An 18,113-nucleotide genomic window follows, 5' to 3' on the forward strand; every position below is an offset into this window, starting at 1 on the left:
GATGTTTAATGAAGGGATGCTTTTAAACATGAGAATAGGGCAAAGAAAGGTATTATCCAGTTCCTTGGATATCTAATCACAATTTTAAGTTGATAGTTCATCATTTACTCAACCTCATGTCGTTCCAATCCCATGACTTAATTTTTTTTTTGGCGGAACACAATGTCCTGACTGTTTGTTTTCATATAATCAAAGTGAAGAGGATCCATTTTTTTAAATAAATTAATTATTTTATTCAGCAAAGATGCATTAGATTTATGAACAGTAAGACATTTATAATGTAACACAAGTTTCTTATTTCAAATAAATGCTGCTCTTTTGAACATTTTCTGTTAATCAAAAAATCTTAAAAATATGTATCACAGGATTCATAATAATGTTAAGCAACACGACTGGTTTCAACATTTATAATGATAAGTAATGTGTCTTTTTTTTCCCTTTTTTTTTACTTTGTGGATATAATTTTAAAACAACAACAAAATTGTCATTTTGGGTGAACTATTTCCTTAAGCATTAATGTTACATAAATGTTCTATCAGAGACTATAAATGTCTTAAAGTCTGATCGTCTCTAAAGCAGATGGAATTCAGTCTGTCAGTAGGGCCTAAGGTCCATTTTGGACAAAGCTCAAGCTTCTGCCGTGTCACATGTGGGAGCCGTCAGGGGACTGGACGTGATAGATCTTCACACTCGGTGTTCAAAGAAAACGTTTTCCGAGCTCATGTTTCTGAGGATAGTGCATCTTGCCAAGTAGCACTTTAGATTTAAAAGCACACATTCGAACCCTGGCCCTGTGAAATTCCCATTGTTCTGCTCGACCCTTCAGTATGGATATTGGTGACTTGAGTGAAACGGAAAGGTTAATCCCAGCGCTCAAGAGGGTTTCCTTCACTCAGGGTATTCATGAATACTGTGGACCCTCACTCGGCCACACAGCATGTCTAAAATGCCAAAGCAGGACTGAGCTATTTTAGGGGTGACTTCCTTTGTATCAGAGTTTATTTTGCTGATAGAAGCAGCCAAGAGCAACAAGCTGGGTGAAGCGGAGTAAACATTCACTTAACTGACTAAAAAGCTCTTCCTTCCTGTTTCATAACTTTTACATGCACCAGAAAGTTGCCACGTTTATCTGAGCACCACAGAGAGATGTTACTGCTCCAAATGTAATACTTGTGAGAGGTGAAAGCAAAACTGGGACGAATGAATATGAAAAACAATACACTGCTGTCACCATTTCTTTAAAAAATAAAGACTTGAAAAATAGCATGCACTGAACATGTTATTTTTTCCTAGCAATTTAAAAACATATACATTTCTTGATATTTTATGTTGCTTTTTGGGAGTACTTTACGCCAGCTGTATTTCATCTGGGTTGTTAGGATAAAAAGGGGCCAGAAAAAAACCCTGAAATGTGTACCCTAAACCCAAATGTTTTGGCCACTTATTGTCTTCCTAATTTTGTAAATGGTCCTAACTCTCTGCCACATCATTGTAGGCCAGTTAATGTATTTATGAGGTCAAATTTCCATCTGTGACTTTAATAAATTACCCTCTGGTGCACACTCACTTTAGGATTAATGTGAATTTAATTGCCATTTTATTTACGTTAGGTGTTTTGGGCTTTTGGTTTTCCAAAAATGGCCTCAGGTTAAAAGTTAATGTGTCCTGAATAAAACGGGAATGTTTTGTTATATCTCTTGGCATTAGTGTTGCCCTGGAGTATTGTCTTTGGTAAATGGTGTTATTGTTTGCATAAAAAATATCCCTTTAATTGATTTTTTTTGCTCAATTAAAATATGGCAATTTTTGTTGAAATTGTTTAGGACAAGAATAAATTTTTTTTAAACATGAGCTTTTTCTTTTCCCACTGTATGTGAGAGCTTCTTTTTTAACTTTATTAGCAGAGGTTCTACTTTTATTTTATTTTCTCAAGTGGCTCGTTAAAGTTTTTTTTTTCTTTTTAGTATTTGACATCTAATGTAATTAATAACTTTTGAAACCGTGCAAGCGTGCCATTGATTTTTAGAGATTGTCAGATGTTTTTGCATATTACTTTTGCAGTCATGATTTTCGGGTTGGCTCCTAAACTAGTTTAGAAATATAATTTAACAATTTGAATAATTACAATTGTTGTGAGAAATATGTCCATGATCTTCAAAGCAGATGATAATTTCTTAGCTTGACTAAATACACATTTATACAAAGTATATCTATATATTACCACTTCTGTTCTCTCGTTCATTAAAACTGGAACTGCGTGACGCTGATAACCCCGAAGTAGAGAAGAAGGTCTAGGTAAGATGGGATTTCCTGCATGACCCATTATGTGCTAATTCTGAGTGGGGTCCCATTGCATTAGGAATGACTATGAATGTCTTCATTGGTCCCAGTTAGCCTGAGGTCTCAAGACCAATATTTTAGCTTATCTATTATTTAAATACATCAACTTTTCCATGAAATCAATTCAAAACATAAGATCAACGGATTAAAGAGTGCTATGGATGACTCTTGGGCCAAACTGCAAAATTGTTGAACAAAGAAAGGCAGATAAGTAATGAGCAGTAATGTAACCCTCCCTATGGGAAAATGAAAGAGGACTGAGTCAAGAAAGAACAGGAAACCAAAAATGTGTGTGTGTAATTGTGTGGGACAGAGTATTTGGATGAATTATGTTTTCTCTTATCATTCTCACAAAAAGGTTTTTGTAACACTTGTGCTGTATCCGAGCCACAGGTCTTGCTTCTTACTAGACGCATCCCTGCCAGATCTCAGGGAGTAGTTTGTTTTATCAGTGTTCTTTTCGTAAATATTATTTTATGATCTGCACAATGAGGGGTAAGCGAATATTAAGTTAACTGACGCCAATCTTATATTATGATCTTCATTAAAAAGCTAAATTGGTCTGTAAACTTAACAGACAGTTACAGACCTGTTGAAAACATAGGCTTACAAGGGATGGTGCAAGATATTTGCAGAAAACTCGTCTTCAAACCTTTGGGGGTTTTAAATGGATAGTTCACCCAAAACCGAAGTTCTGTTATTATTTGCTTATATTCTAAGGCTGTGTGATGGAGAATTGAACTAGTAGTTCTTTTACATGCAGTTAGTCCCCATGGGAATATACTTTCAAGCTTTAAAGTAAAGTTTCATAAAAACATGGTTCATGTAACTTGTTTACTGTAATCCTAGTGTTCTGATGTCATTTGAAAGCACTGTGTGAGAAAAAGACTGAAACTTAAGCTATAATTCGACAATAAACCTGCCATGTTTGTTCCAGTGAGCTGTTAACATCTGTTACTGAATCATTAATTCAGTGAGCTGAACTTGAAGATTGAATTGGTCCAATTCATAAATTAATCATTCAAATCCATTTTGTGAACTGAAATTGACTCAAAGGATCCTAGAATCAGACATATATAGCTACTTCTAAAATGACTGTATAAATGAGAGCTAATATCAACCTACATGTCCATCTATTCCTGACAGAGCTATCAGATGGCTTCAGAAGAACTGAAAAATTGTGTAAATCATATGTACCATTTTTATGATACGTCAATGGTGCATATGTCCTTTTTGAAACTTGAAAGCTTCGCTCCCCATTCAGTGCGTTTGCATGCAAAAAGCAACCAGCAGAATTCTTTACATTTCTCTTTTTGTGTTCCATAGAAGAAAGAAAGTCAAACTGGTTTGTAATGACAGGAAGGTGATTAACTGATAACAGATTGTTCATCTTTATTTGAACTAATCCTATGAAATATACCTTTGCAGAGTAGCAGCATGTTTGCAGCCATTTTACAATAGAGGAGACTTTGTCGTCATGTCCTGATTTTCAATAACCGTTTTCTTAAGTTTTAACGCAGGCGCAAGAAACAATCGCGTGCTTCATACCTACAGTAAGTGGCATGTGGATGGATATTATGTCTGTGTTGTGGTTTAGCAGTTTTTCGACCACAAACGATGTGACACCCGCATCCCCTCACATCCCCCCGCTCCTGCGCCCCTCTGTGGTTCATCTGAACCCTGACCTGCATCATGTTTGCCTTATCTGGGCCCTCGTCCAGGCTTCTCACATTCCATCTTGTACCAGGGGTGTGGCTGTCAGGAAGGGCTGTGTATAATTGCTAAAGACGGCGATAAAAGCCCCTCACCTCCTCCTACACTCTAATCAATCTGAAAGCAACCTGAACGAGTGGTAAAAAGTAAAAGGTCAAAGATCGTTTAACACTGTGCCATCAGAGGTGGAAAACGGCTCCAGCTTCAATAAGTAGTAACTGTGTGAAATCTACATTCAGTTACCCTTGTGATGGAGGCACTTTAAAGTATTAACTGCACAGGAAAGGTCTTGATTTTAATCGCCTCTTGGGGCGAAAGTGTATTAGTGGCGATTTCTGCACCAATCGGAATTGCAAAGGTTTTTAAACAGTTTTTCCTTACACTGCTGCAGCAAACGTCTATCTCAAATTCAACACTGCGCTAATCAAACCATTTCATGAGGTCTGTAATTCAACATAATGTAATGCTTAAAGCACAGTGGAGATAAAGGAATATTAAAAGCATAGATGTCAACCATCAGGCTTTGGCAGGAAGCTATCTTGTTCCACACTCCTCTTAAAATGCTGCGAGATTGCATGATGTGAGTGCATTACTGAGTGAAGAGTGTGTGTGAATGGATCTCTGGCTTGCGTCTATAAGACTGATCTTCTGCGTGTCAGTGTTTTGACACCCGTGTATTGTTTCCAGATCTGTTCCTGTGCTCATCTGAGAGGTGGTATACATGCACAGAGCCACACTAATAGCTGTTTAAGAGCATCCAGGCTTGCGTGGATAGACCTGGTTTAATCATTTTCTCTTGTACAAGTTATTTATGGTCTTTTCTACCAATGTAAAAGTCTACTCCCTCACACTTTCCTCCTGACACTCTATTTTTGTGTTCCTTTTTTCTCCACTCTTCCCTCTCTCTGCTTGGCAACAGAACAACTTGCACAGACACAAAAGGGGCCTCTAAATTATACAGCGTTGAATAGTGTGACAACACAATGCCACAAGTAAGGCAGCAAGTCCCCGTCTGTGCCGGGCTGCCCACTTAGAGTTCAGAAGGGATGTTAGAGCCTGTCATCTCTGGGCTGATTTCTTTCTTTCTGTGTTTGCAATGTATATGCATGCACGGTTTTATGCACTTTTACAGAGAAAAATAATAAATCATCAGACCATTGCATTGGAAACAGACTGATGCATTGAGACACAAAAAAAGAGAGAAAGTACTGGGGAAAAGTGAAGTGACATACAGCCAAGTATGGTGACCCATACTCAGAATTCATGGTCTGCATTTAACCCAATAAGGGCACACAGACAGCAGCAAACACACACACACCGTGAACACACACCCAGAGCAGAAGGGGAAAGTAGTATTTTTATTGGCATATTTTAAAAGCATCATTACATATTTTATGGGGTTTTTTTCTGCATGTATTTTTGTATCTTGAAAAATTATGTATTTATATACTTTAGATATAAAATATGAAATATAGGAATTTAAATTGTTACAATCCTAATGCTGTATTTTTATTTTATTTTATTTATTTTTTATTAATTTTATTTTATTGTCATCAGAATTATCCTTTCTGCTTAAATTAAATTCCAGCATGTTGTCTCTGTGTGATTTACTCAGATATGGATATATGTCCATACTCAGATAACTCGGACAGCAGGGGACTGTCTGTTTGGTTTTTTTGTGATTAGCTTGGTCATGTTTGGAATTTCAAGCAGACAGCCGAGTTCAGCATGTCTTTTTTCTCATTTGCCCAAAAACCTTGGCAGCCATATAAAGCCTCATAGAGCTGCCAGTACATTGCGTTAAAATGCTGTATTTTCCTGGTTTGCCGTGTGATAAGTTGCAGTGAGCACATACATACAGTATTTCCACAGCAAACACATCTGTTATAGGTCAAATACATCATGCCAAGCTCAACAAGTCAGATAAAGCACCAGTCATCCACATTGTACACAACACTGCTAGCTTGCTGTTTTGAGTTTTGCACTAGCTGTCTGTGCAATTCCCCACTGGGACGGATATGTGGTGTGCTTTGGAGATGTCTTTTTTTTTCAGTCCAGAACAGACGCGCCATGGCAACAGTGATGCATGCCTCACCCTTGCCCACTGTTTGGAATAAGGCAATCAGTGCCCCATGGCCAAGTTTTGATGTGAGAATCTGTTGTTCTGACCGAGAAGTGTTCAGACTATGTGCAAATGGGCCATGCAGTATGAGAGATTGCAGTTGTAATTCCTTCATATAGTTAAACGACATCATTGTTACTGTGATTGACATAATATTGTCCCAAAAGCCTTCCCGGGTTATTAATGAGGTCTTTATCAAATGCTTCAAATTCTGAATTTCATATAGGCATGGATATTGTTGAAAGGACATGATACTTTAGGAAGGTTCTCCTCAAAATAGATTCTGGAATAGACCTCTCTACAAACGTTTTTGAGATAATGTTCCTCAGTGTCCCTGTGTGATTCTTTGGGTAGAACGTTTCCAAGGGGATTACCAGGCCAATAAGAGGTCCCATTCCTCCTGTGATCTATCATGGCAAAGAAGTTCCCATGATCAGTTCTCATTTTTGGAAATCTGAGGTCTGCTCTATAGGGCAAATCACTGGTTTCCAGTATGGTTTGTTTGTTGTTTCCTTCAGGGTTTTTTTTTCAAGGGTTGAGTAAATGCTGACGTTTCCTCTACCATATGTCCAGAAACACATAATTAATCAGGGCAATTCCAGGAAATCACAGTAATTTGAAAAACCAACTTAGGCAAAAGAGATATGAGTGGGGTCTTGTAATTTGAGCATTTGAGCAAATATACAGCATACACAATCTCATTTGGAAAATATTTCTCCACTGTCAACGTGATTTCACATGAGAAATGCAGAGTGAACATAAATCCAGTTAATGCTATATGGTGTTCCCTTTACAGTATGGGAATCTGCAAACTGATAAGGATATATATATATTTTTTTAAAGCTGTTGCAGGGTTATCAGAGTTTACACTTGTGGACCTTTGAGGGTGTTACTTTTTAATTACTCTCAATTTTAATTTTATTTATTAAATGTAATTAGAAATCTAATAAAATTGTACTAATGTATTATATATATATATATATATATATATATATATATATATATATATATATATATATATATATATATACATATAACTATGTAATGTATATGCACACATCATATCACATCACAGTAAATATGTTCATACATTTAATACTTTTCATTTAGAATTGAAAGTCTGGGACAAAGGTAACAAAAATAAAGAAAATAAAGTACTTTTTTTATTCTTATAATCAAAATAATTATATGTAATATATGATAAAAATATATAATATAATATATAAAAATACATATTATTGATGTTTTCGTGCAGCATTTCTAGAATATTGGACTCTAGTTGGAGTCTAATCACTTTATACAGATGAAATAAGCCCTCTACCGCTTGTCTAGACAGACACTGAACATCCATTTACAGTTTATTGATAATAATAACAAGCACATGTCCTCTTCACACTACCAAAATCAAGAAGGACAAAAGCAAACATTTCTTTTGGAAGCTGTCTTTTCATCTCTCACTGAGTCAAAGCAAACAGCCTTTCCATCTTCTTTCTGTCCCACACGTGACTTCATGTTTTTAAGACAGGATATCAAAAAAATATTCTTTTTTGCTTTCATTCACCTCAAGTGGCTTCTCTGCTTTATTGGGTTTGGTGCACCACATCAGCGCTCTCATCAGAAGGGCTCTTGTTCTGTGTTTGTGGTATTTATAGAACAGAAAGTATCAATTACAATTGCCTTTGGTGTCTGGACAGATGAAAATTAATGAGTTGAAAGAGCACGGGCCTCATGCTTTCCAAAAGGTGATCAGTGATTAAGATATTATGGATTTATGAGTGGCTTCAGTGTTTAAAGTTGAGTCTATGTGCTAGTTGGAGATCTATCCTCACTACAGAACATCAGTTGGCAATGATTGTGTGCAGATAGAGTTACTAGCCCTCTTGGCATCATTGTTTGTTCATGCTGTGTTTTGGTAAGCAATGTAATCTTGAATGTATATATATATATACATTACAGACCAAAGGTTTGGACACACCTTCTCATTCAAAGAATTTTCTTTATTTTCATGACTATGAAAATTGTAGATTCACACTAAAGGCATCAAAACTATGAATTAACACATGTGGAATTATATACATAACAAAAAAGTGTGAAACAACTGAAAATATGTCATATTCTAGGTTCTTCAAGGTAGCCACCTTTTGCTTTGATTACTGCTTTGCACACTCTTGGCATTCTCTTGATGAGCTTCAAGAGGTAGTCACCTGAAATGGTCTTCCAACAGTCTTGAAGGAGTTCCCAGAGATGCTTAGCACTTTCTTGGCCCTTTTGCCTTCAGTCTGCGGTCCAGCTCACCCCTAAACCATCATGATTGGGTTCAGGTCCGGTGACTGTGGAGGCCAGGTCATCTGGCGCAGCACCCCATCACTCTTCTTCTTGGTCAAATAGCCCTTGATGCCTTCAGTGTGACTCTACAATTATCATAGTCATGAAAATAAAGAAAACTCTTTGAATGAGAAGGTGTGTCCAAGCTTTTGGTCTGTATATTTATATACTCAAACAATTTATGTGTGTGTGTGTGTGTGTGTGTGTGTGTGTGTGTGTGTGTGTGTGTGTGTGTGTGTGTGTGTGTTTATATAAGGTAGAAAAAGTTGTGTTAAGACACAGAGATAAGTAGTTATATTTTCCTAAACCTTTGTTTCTGTAAAGTCTGAATGGTATTTTTTTTTTTTTTTTTTTTTTTTTTTTTTTAAGTAATATGTTTAGATTGTGATGGCTGCTTTGACCAGTGTTGATTTTGTATTGATATTGCATTTCTCTGCATCCATTTGGCACATGCATTTACTTCTTGTTGGATTTTACTTAAATATTTTGCAGTTCAATACCCTCCACAGACTTAATATAACTTCTGCATTGTTTTAAAACAACCATATTATGTTTTAGATTTCTATCTAAAGTTTCATACCACATCTGACACAGGAATTAGTAGCCTACTTATGTAACAATCAAAGATTTCCACAATCATGCATTAAAATGAGAGCTTTTTTATTGGAATTGAAATATCAAGCTGGAGCTCTGTGACAAGGGACCCAAATATACCCCAAATATCTCAGGGATTTGTAATAGAGAACAACTCCAGCTGGGAATATGCCAGTTCTCAAAATGTAACGTTTTACTGCCGCTGACAAACTGAAATTACAACATGGCTGACTGTGCCATGGCACCCGGGGACTGCTTTCAATTGTTTGGGAGATGGATGGTTTAGATTTACATTGTGTATATAAACTGTAGCCTTCGCAGAATGCAGATAAATATAATTGAAATAAGTGAAATGATTACAGTTGAATATAGATCCATTTGGCATCTGTGACAAATTGATTGGATTGTTCTCATTGGTTGATGGTGGTCAAACTTTCCAATGATGAATCAAGCTTAGAATCATTCCCAGCTATGCAAACTGTCCATATACACAGCTCCATATTAAAGGGTTGATGTTTTTGCAATTCATGAAGAAAGGTTTTAAAGAATGTTCAGACTGCTTTTCCATACAGTGAATGTGATTTGGGACAAGCCTGTCATACTTGAAAAAGACAACAAATGTACCTTAAAATCCTTATACAAGTTTTTCTTGCCACTCATGCAACATTTTTCAAGTATTTTTCTGTTCAGTTGATATATTTGATATTTGGATATTTTTCCAGGATTATTTGATGAATCGGCTTTTGTTTGAAATAGGAATATTTAGTAACATTGTAAAAGTCTTAAAGGGTTAGTTCACCCAAAATGTACAATTATGTCATTAATGACTCAATTATGTGACATCAGAGTGTCAGTTAGAATATATTGAAGCATCAAAAATACATTTTGGTCCAAAAATAGCAAAAAAGACGACTTTATTCAGCATTGTCTTCTCTCATTCAGTCATAAATGACATAACTTTCCTTTTTGGGTGAACTAACCCTTTAACTGCCACATTTGTAATCCTTGTTGAATAAAAAAACTTTTTTTTTTTCAAGAAAAAAAACATACAAATTTGAACAGTAGTGTACAGTATCTCAATATTTACAGTAGGTGTCTTCTGACTCTTTGAGCTTTAAAAAATCTTATCGAATTGCAAGGAAAAATAATGTGGTTTTCACATTGTGAGAGAGAACAGGCTATATATTTCTCTGTGAATGTTTCACATGGTTTGCTTGAGTTTGTTTGTGTGTGTGTGGGAGAAAGAGAGAGAGAGTTCCTTGAAAGGGTGCTTGTGATTGAGTGAACGTCTGTAAACTTAGCCCTGGGGATTGAGGTTGTAAAGGTTAACTGTGTGCCCGGCTTTAGCTATTACAGCACAATATCTGTCTAACACTCAACTGTATTATATAACTTGTTGCTACACAAGATCATATAGACCCTCCACAAAACAAAACCTGTGTGGTTTGGTGAAGAAAACATGTTGCATGATGTGATGAAAGTCATGTCCAAGAGCACAAACTGTCTATATACAGTACATAGTCACAGGGTAAATTCTAGCTTTGCAATACCTTTGTCTTATATAACAATCTTTACTTTTATACTTTTATAATACTTTTATTCTGAATATATATATATATATATATATATATATATATATATATATTTGAATTTATAATGTTACAAAAGATTTCTGTTTCAAATAAATGCTGTTCTTTTTAAGTTTCTTGAGCACTGATTTCTGAAGGATCATGTGACACTGAAGACTGGAGTAATGATGCCAATAATTCAGGTTTGCCATCACAGGAATAAATTATATTGTTGATTTATATCCTTAACCCTCTTTGTGGGTAATTTAATGAAAAACAAAAGAAGAAAAAAAAAACTTCAAATTTCAAAGATACATTTATCTAAAAATGAATTGTCCTGCAAGATATTACTTGAGGATAGAATTGATCAAACATAGAACTATTTGTCCAGTATGGTTTATAAAAGATCATTGTAGTTGATTGTTTATTTAAGCAGATTGTTTTAGCATTAACAGACTTTTAACAGTGCTTTGAACTCTCATAAACTCTCATAAACCATGTTGGACAGAATCAGGGCTGACTGCACCACTACAGCAGTAAGAGAGGCAGAGGTTGGCGTCACTGCACCAGTCGTAGTCGTTATCACTGACCTCAGTGTTCACCATGTGACCCGACCTGTAATTCACAGACCCCTAAACGTTTAAACTCCTGTGTCAACTAGCAGTTAGAGAGATATTCTGTTCTGTTGGGTGATTTTCTTCAGCACACAGAAGGGTGATTTAGTGGCTCTTTAAGCAAGTCGGGTGTTATGGCTCACTAAAACCCCTTTGTCGCCTCCACGTGTATTCTTATGATTCTGGGAAGGAGTGTTTCCTTTATTCTGAAGGACTTGAATTGTGATTCCTGTTTAATGTGTGTGTGTGTGTGTGTGTGTGTGTGTGTGTATATATATATATATATATATATATATATATATATATATATATATATATATATAAGGGGTGTCCCCGACCAAGGATTTTCATAGTCGAATCGGAATTTTCGAATCTTGCCGATATTCGACTGATAGTCTAATCATATAACTTTAACTTTATTTACATTTAGCTGACGCTTTTATCCAAAGTGACTTACAATTGCTGATTACGTCAGAGGTCACACGCCTCTGGAGCAACTAGGGGTTAAGTGTCTTGCTCAGGGACACATTGGTGTAGCACAGTGGATTCGAACCCGCGTCTTTAACTCCAAAGGCATGTGTCTTATCCACTGCGCCAACACCACCCATCAACACCAACGGCAACAACACCACATCATATGTTTGGGGGCGGGGCAAAATACATTAACAATAGTCAAGCCAGACATTCAACTAACATAATAACTGTTGTTAACACACAGGGAAAATGTGTAATGAACACCTTGCAGATATAAATAGGGTAAATAATGTTTTATGTTTCGTTGAACAGATAGCTATAACACCTAACGTCGGCGAAACCATAACAGTTAACAAAGTATTGTTGTTTTTTTTGTTGTTTTTTACAATAGTGCTCTCATTATAACGTTAGCCTAAAATGTTAGCAGTTAATGTTCTGCATTTCTGTTTTGAGCTGTGCGCGCTGAAGATGACCAGTAGAGTGACGCATTTGATAGCAAGTTTTTAAATCAATGAGATATAACTCATAATTTCATATAGAATATGTTTCATTATTTATACAACATAACGTTAATATTAAGACTTGTAGGCTGTTTGCAAAAAGGGCCCGAATGCATAAGAACATATCTGCGTGGCTCTGAATGCGAACTCCTTTTGGGGGCGCGTTCTTCACGAAACAATGTGTAGAAACACGGCAGCTAAACTAAAAAAATTCATAGCATTTTAGTATAATAGTCTTCTCATTATAATAGTATGTATGTAACAGTCCCAGTCATTGTTATTAATATTCTGCATTGTAGTTTGACCTGCTCGCGCTGTGCGCTGAAGAGATATCACCGTAGTACTACAATGAAGTGCTTGAAACTAAACCAAATGCATCTTATATCAGGTAAAGAATATATCCACGATATATGTACACCAGCTGAAATGCTTTGAAATCACCCTACCTGTTCGAAAAAAATCCAGTCTCTGCCTGTGTCAGTTTGAGTCTTGTTAAAGTTTTAAATCCCTGCCCCCAAATTGCTCCTCTGTCGGTCACAGATTATGGAAAGTGAAACATATATCTATAGGGGTGGTTGGATTTATTCACGCACTTTAAAATATTAATTTAAAGCTTCTTTCTTTTCAGATTCTTACAGCTTTATCATAATATGCTGTATATTAACTTATTGGGAGAAATATGTAGTTCTATGTGAAATCAGACATTTGAGCTCCCCCATGGTCAAAATGGCATAATCAATAACACCCCGCGAATATTCGACTGTTAGATTGGTAGTCGAAACAGGCTCCTCGAATCAAAGCATCATTTCGTTGACTATTCGGGGTCACCCCTAATATATATATATATATATATAATTTTTTTTCTTTTCTATATTCTGTTCTATGGTGAACGTTAACTTGGTTGTTTTTTCTAGTATATATATATATATAATTTTTATTTATTTATTTCAGAAAAAAGGGGAAAAAACTGTGCACCATAACAGGATAAACTTAACAATTTTTTCTTGTCTGATTTAATTGATCTTTCTTGTAATTGATCAATTTTTACTATTGAAACTGCGAACTACAATTAAATGAATTATTATCATTTGTCCTTCAGTGTTGTTATTAAAAGCCTATTTTATTCTTATTGTCAGAGCCAATGGGTAATCACATTTTTATTTCCCAGTATTGTTAAGCAGTTGTATTACTATCAATGCAGTATACAAACAAATACAGTACTGCAGTCATGCTATTGATACTATTAACTATAAAAAATGTAAAATGAAAAAAAATATATATTTTTGGTCATTCATTCTCGCTGTACTTTTATTTAATAGTTTCACTATTATTTTTTAAAATAGCACTAATACATTTTAGTTATTGTTTGTAATGTTTTACGTATTTGCTGCAGTTTTGGAGAATATGAAAGAATATGATATTAATTTTAAAGCACGACTTCAAATGGAATAACAAAATAAAAGTCTAACAGGATCTTGGCTACAATGGGACTTTTCGACCTTTTAAATTTGGGCCTCTTGAACATCACTCAGTAGAGCAGCCCCGTTCACCTTCTCACATCAGTGCACTTTGCAAATAAACACAATCAATCTGCAAGTCAAGCGGTAAACTTTGCTGGCTTTAAACGGCATAGTGATATCGATATAGACGTGACTGCTCTCAGGTCAGATTTTTGAGTGCTGATATGGCTGACCTTGACTCATTTGGCATGACCCTCTGCTGGTGGGCAGCTGTGAGATGTAAGCCAATCCCCCAGGTGCAACGGGTTCGACGGGGTCCTACACTTGATCGCACTCTGTTCTATCGAACTCCTGCATGTGTGAATGTGCCTTTGAGACAAAGTGCAGGTGACATGTCTCATTCTGCCTCAGTGATTTTCTTTTATTATTTATCTTTAGCTCAAAATTCGTTCACTTTCATCATTACATTTGATTTTATTTGTCATTACCATCACTAGTATGCTTTTAAATGACTCAAGCCAATTGAAAGCCTCAAGCCTCTTTCTATACCTCATCTGTTGTCTTTGGGTAGGCACGTTTATTTGTGAATGGAAGTGGGAAATAACCATACACCCACTAAAGCCCTTTACGGCTTCCTCTGATATTTTTACACAACGTTTCTGTTTGTGTAATCTTGATTATCCTTCCTTTGTTCCATTTACACACCCGCCAGTTTAGAGCATGACACAAGCGAAATTCCCTCAGAAAGTCAAAGCAACAGATCTCTGGGCTAATGTTTCTCCAGGCCACCAGAATAGCATCCACACCCTTCTGAAGGTGACTTAACTCGCACTCAAAGCTTCAGCCAACATTGTCTCAGAGTTCAAACCTCCGTTGCCTCTTAAACTGGATTAGAGTCAAACACTTTATCCATAGAGAGAGCTTAATGAAAGACACAGAGCCAAATTGCGAAGCTTAATGTCATTTTAGAGACAAAGTTCAAATGTCTCGGCAAAACTACTGATCGAGTTGCAGCTAAAGACGTGTCTAATGCCTGCAGTGTTATAGGTCTTCTGTATTCCTTCCAATCAGTTCCATCAAGCTTTGACTGTTTACTGTAAAGAGACACTTGTATCTGTATAACTTGCTTCACAATCACCTATTACGTACTGTAGTAATCCAAACAACAGCATCGGCTTTATAATCACTGCCAAGAAGGAATATCAGTCTGTAGTCTTAATTCTACATGACAGGCTGCTAGTGGCTAAAGCAGTAACAGGTTGAATTTTATGTTTCTGACTGTGTGTTCCCAGCTGTTTGGCGTCAATATGTCATTTTTAATGTTGGCAAGTGAAGAGATACTGTAGTTTTCCACACCCTTTCATTTGGTTTCTCCTTTCTTGTTTTTCAACATCTATATCACAGTGACTTCATATCTCGATCCTAACTTTTTTTTTCATCTCTGGATAGAGTCATAAGCTATAGTGCTCCAAACTTCGAAATTACAGCCGATTTATCTTATTCAACCACAACTTCCATTTTCTAAACAACTGTGCGTTGCTGTGCCAAGTGATTCGTTAGGCTTGTAGTGCGTGCCGAGTTTGGCTCTTTGTTACTGAACAACACTACTTCATTTGAACTATATACGAAATGAAGCAAACTTCATGGAATGACTAAAGCAGCAATAAATATGCTAAGACTGTTCATTGAAATGCCATTGAAACCCATAAAACCACAGCATGGTGACAATCAGGTCCTTGAACTGCAATTGAACAGGACAAAGGGTTCAGAAAGAGTCATGGTTTCATGGAGTCCTGTTTAAATTTGGCTCCCTGTAGGTCTGCTTTCTTCAATGTATTCACTAGAGATCATTCATGATGTAATAAGTGGAGCAACGCGGCCCGCTGAAATCATGGACAAAATGGAGTGGGCGACTCTGTTGTCACTGTCAATTGGCTGAAGTGTCTTGCAGCCAGATATTTTCTGTCACAAATCAGGTCTATAGATTTCACTTGAGCCCCTTTCACACTGCATGTTGGTCCTGGAAAATTGCTGGAACATTGCCGGATTGCCTTCTGTGTGAACGCAAACACGTCCAAGGATTGATTCCAGGATCGATCCTGGGTTGGGGACCTAGTAATATTGCCGGGTTCAGTCCTGGAACGAGCTCTGTGTGTACAAAAGCCAGAACCAATGCCATAAAGGGTATGTCGTAGTGACAACGTAAGTTATCGTGTGACTCTTTTACCGGATGTTTTGAAGGCCAATCAACATTTGCGACAAAAAAATATGTGAAAACTGTAATGAAGCAGAGATCAGGTAGTTCTGTATAGGGATGAACTGACTTTTTTTTCTGATAGTAAGCAGACAATTGCAATGACCGATAACATTTAATTTTAGATTTGTATATAGAAATCTTTTGATATACTGAATACATTATTAAATTAAAAATACTAATTATTTAATGACTTAAATATTTTAATAAAAATACACAACAACACAATTAAAATTATTTTTTTTTTTTTTACATTTAATCATGTTATTAAATTATAAGCAATTTAAAAGAATAATTCTCAGTAAGTGTTAGATAATCTACACAAGATTAAAATGGTCACGTACAATTTTATACAATATCAAATGATACTGCCAAAAAAAAAGAAATGGTAAGTAATGAGCCCAGATTTAATTTCTAATAATTTCTAAAGACCTCAGTGTCAGTGGTCATCTCTTGAGGTTTAATCAACAGAAGTAGTCTTTGTGTTTCTAAAGCTTGTTCTGGTCTTGTCATCTCTCCAGCTAGAAGATTAGAATGAAAGCCTTCATGATAAACCTAAGCGTCTCCTGTAGCTAGATATCTACATCTCTTCCTCTCTGAACAAACGACCTACATCTGCTTCCACCTACCTATAAGACTGACTCTTCGAGAGTTTGTGTTACTGCTCTGTTTAAGTTGCTCCAGGTCATCATGAAGAAGCTTAGATAAGAAATTCCTCTAAAATGTTGCCAACATGCAAATGTCCTTTCTTTAATGAGTTACTGTGTCTTTTTTTTTTTTTTTTTAAAGGAAGTCATAACTGTGAGGGGTTTGATTACCCCATTGTCCTTGTCCTCAAATGGTGTCTCCTTTCATTTTATTGGCCTCTTAAAAAGTTTGTCAAACTCTCCATGTGCTATTGGTGTTAAAGTGTCTTTAGGACTGTTGGAATTGACAAGTTAAGTGTGTTTTACCTCTGAATGGATTTTACAGCCACTGGAGTGTCGATTGTGTCAAGCTTCAGATGTCATCTGAGCTTGATCCTTTTTTTAAACTTTAGTTTTGCCTTTTTTTTTTAAATGCCATTTAAATCTGACAAATTTAAATTCAGTGAAAATGTTTGATTTGTGATACATTTCTTTGTATAGGACCATGATCCACACTCTCCATAGACTTCTTTATAGGGCTTATTTTACATGAATCACCAATAGGATAAAAACACAAATGTTTTGACTCGAGGCCTTCTTCAGTGTGTGAGTATTTCAATCCCTCCACCCACTTTTTAAATCATTAATTATATTGACATCATCATTCATTAGCCAATATCCAATATTTAAAAACTCACATATTGTATTTAAATACTGGACAATGTTCATTTGTATACAACCCAAACTCTTCACCTCCACCAAAACATTACTGTACATAATGTACCCGCAACTAGAACATGAATTACATAGGATAACATATTTATTACAATTATACAATTAAACAGTTTAATAGATAGTTTAATGAATAAACAAACACCAGCATCTAATACCCAAATTAAATTTCAACATGTATAACAATGGAAAGATTGAGATGATTAAGATCATCAGAAATACATCGTCATATCATCATTTATGTTTTTATTGGTGGTTAACGTAAAATAAACACTATAAATAAGACTATTTTGTGAGTGTGGAATATGGTCCTAAGTAATTTAATAGATTGGTGCACCAAAATAAAATACCAAGTGAAGGAAGAGCAAGGTGCAAACGGCTTTGTGATAAATTTCTAACCAAATAGCTGCCAAATTTATTATTTTGTTAAATAATGTAAACGCAGCTAACAGGGAATATTATCAGAACTTTAGTTAGGGAAGTTTCTCTCAAAGTTATGAACAAATGTTCCTCTAATAATGCTAATAGAATTTCCGTTTAAAGTTATATAGTTTTTAAAAATGTTCCAAAAAAATGTTAGGATATCATTCATGGAACTAATGTTTGTCAATTGTTACTACTGTACTGTTTAAGGGCGATCAGAGAACATTCGAAAGTAGCATTTCAATCATGTTTGCCAAATGATGAAATGGAATTTTCACTTAGTGTTCATATAACCAATTTACTTACTGGTAACGTTAGCAAAGTGTTCTTAGAACATATTTTTGTTAAGGCATTCGTAGACATGGGTT

The 18,113-nt window shown here is 35.7% G+C and overlaps 1 protein-coding gene across 1 annotated transcript in view; it reads left to right on the plus strand.

The window, feature by feature from the left end:
- Positions 1-18,113, plus strand: part of angpt1 (angiopoietin 1) — a 51,956-nt gene that overhangs the window by 3,710 nt on the left and 30,133 nt on the right. The gene's annotated exons all lie outside the window — the stretch shown is intronic.

Source organism: Carassius carassius, chromosome 8, assembly GCF_963082965.1.
Source record: "Carassius carassius chromosome 8, fCarCar2.1, whole genome shotgun sequence".
Lineage (NCBI taxonomy): Eukaryota > Metazoa > Chordata > Actinopteri > Cypriniformes > Cyprinidae > Carassius > Carassius carassius.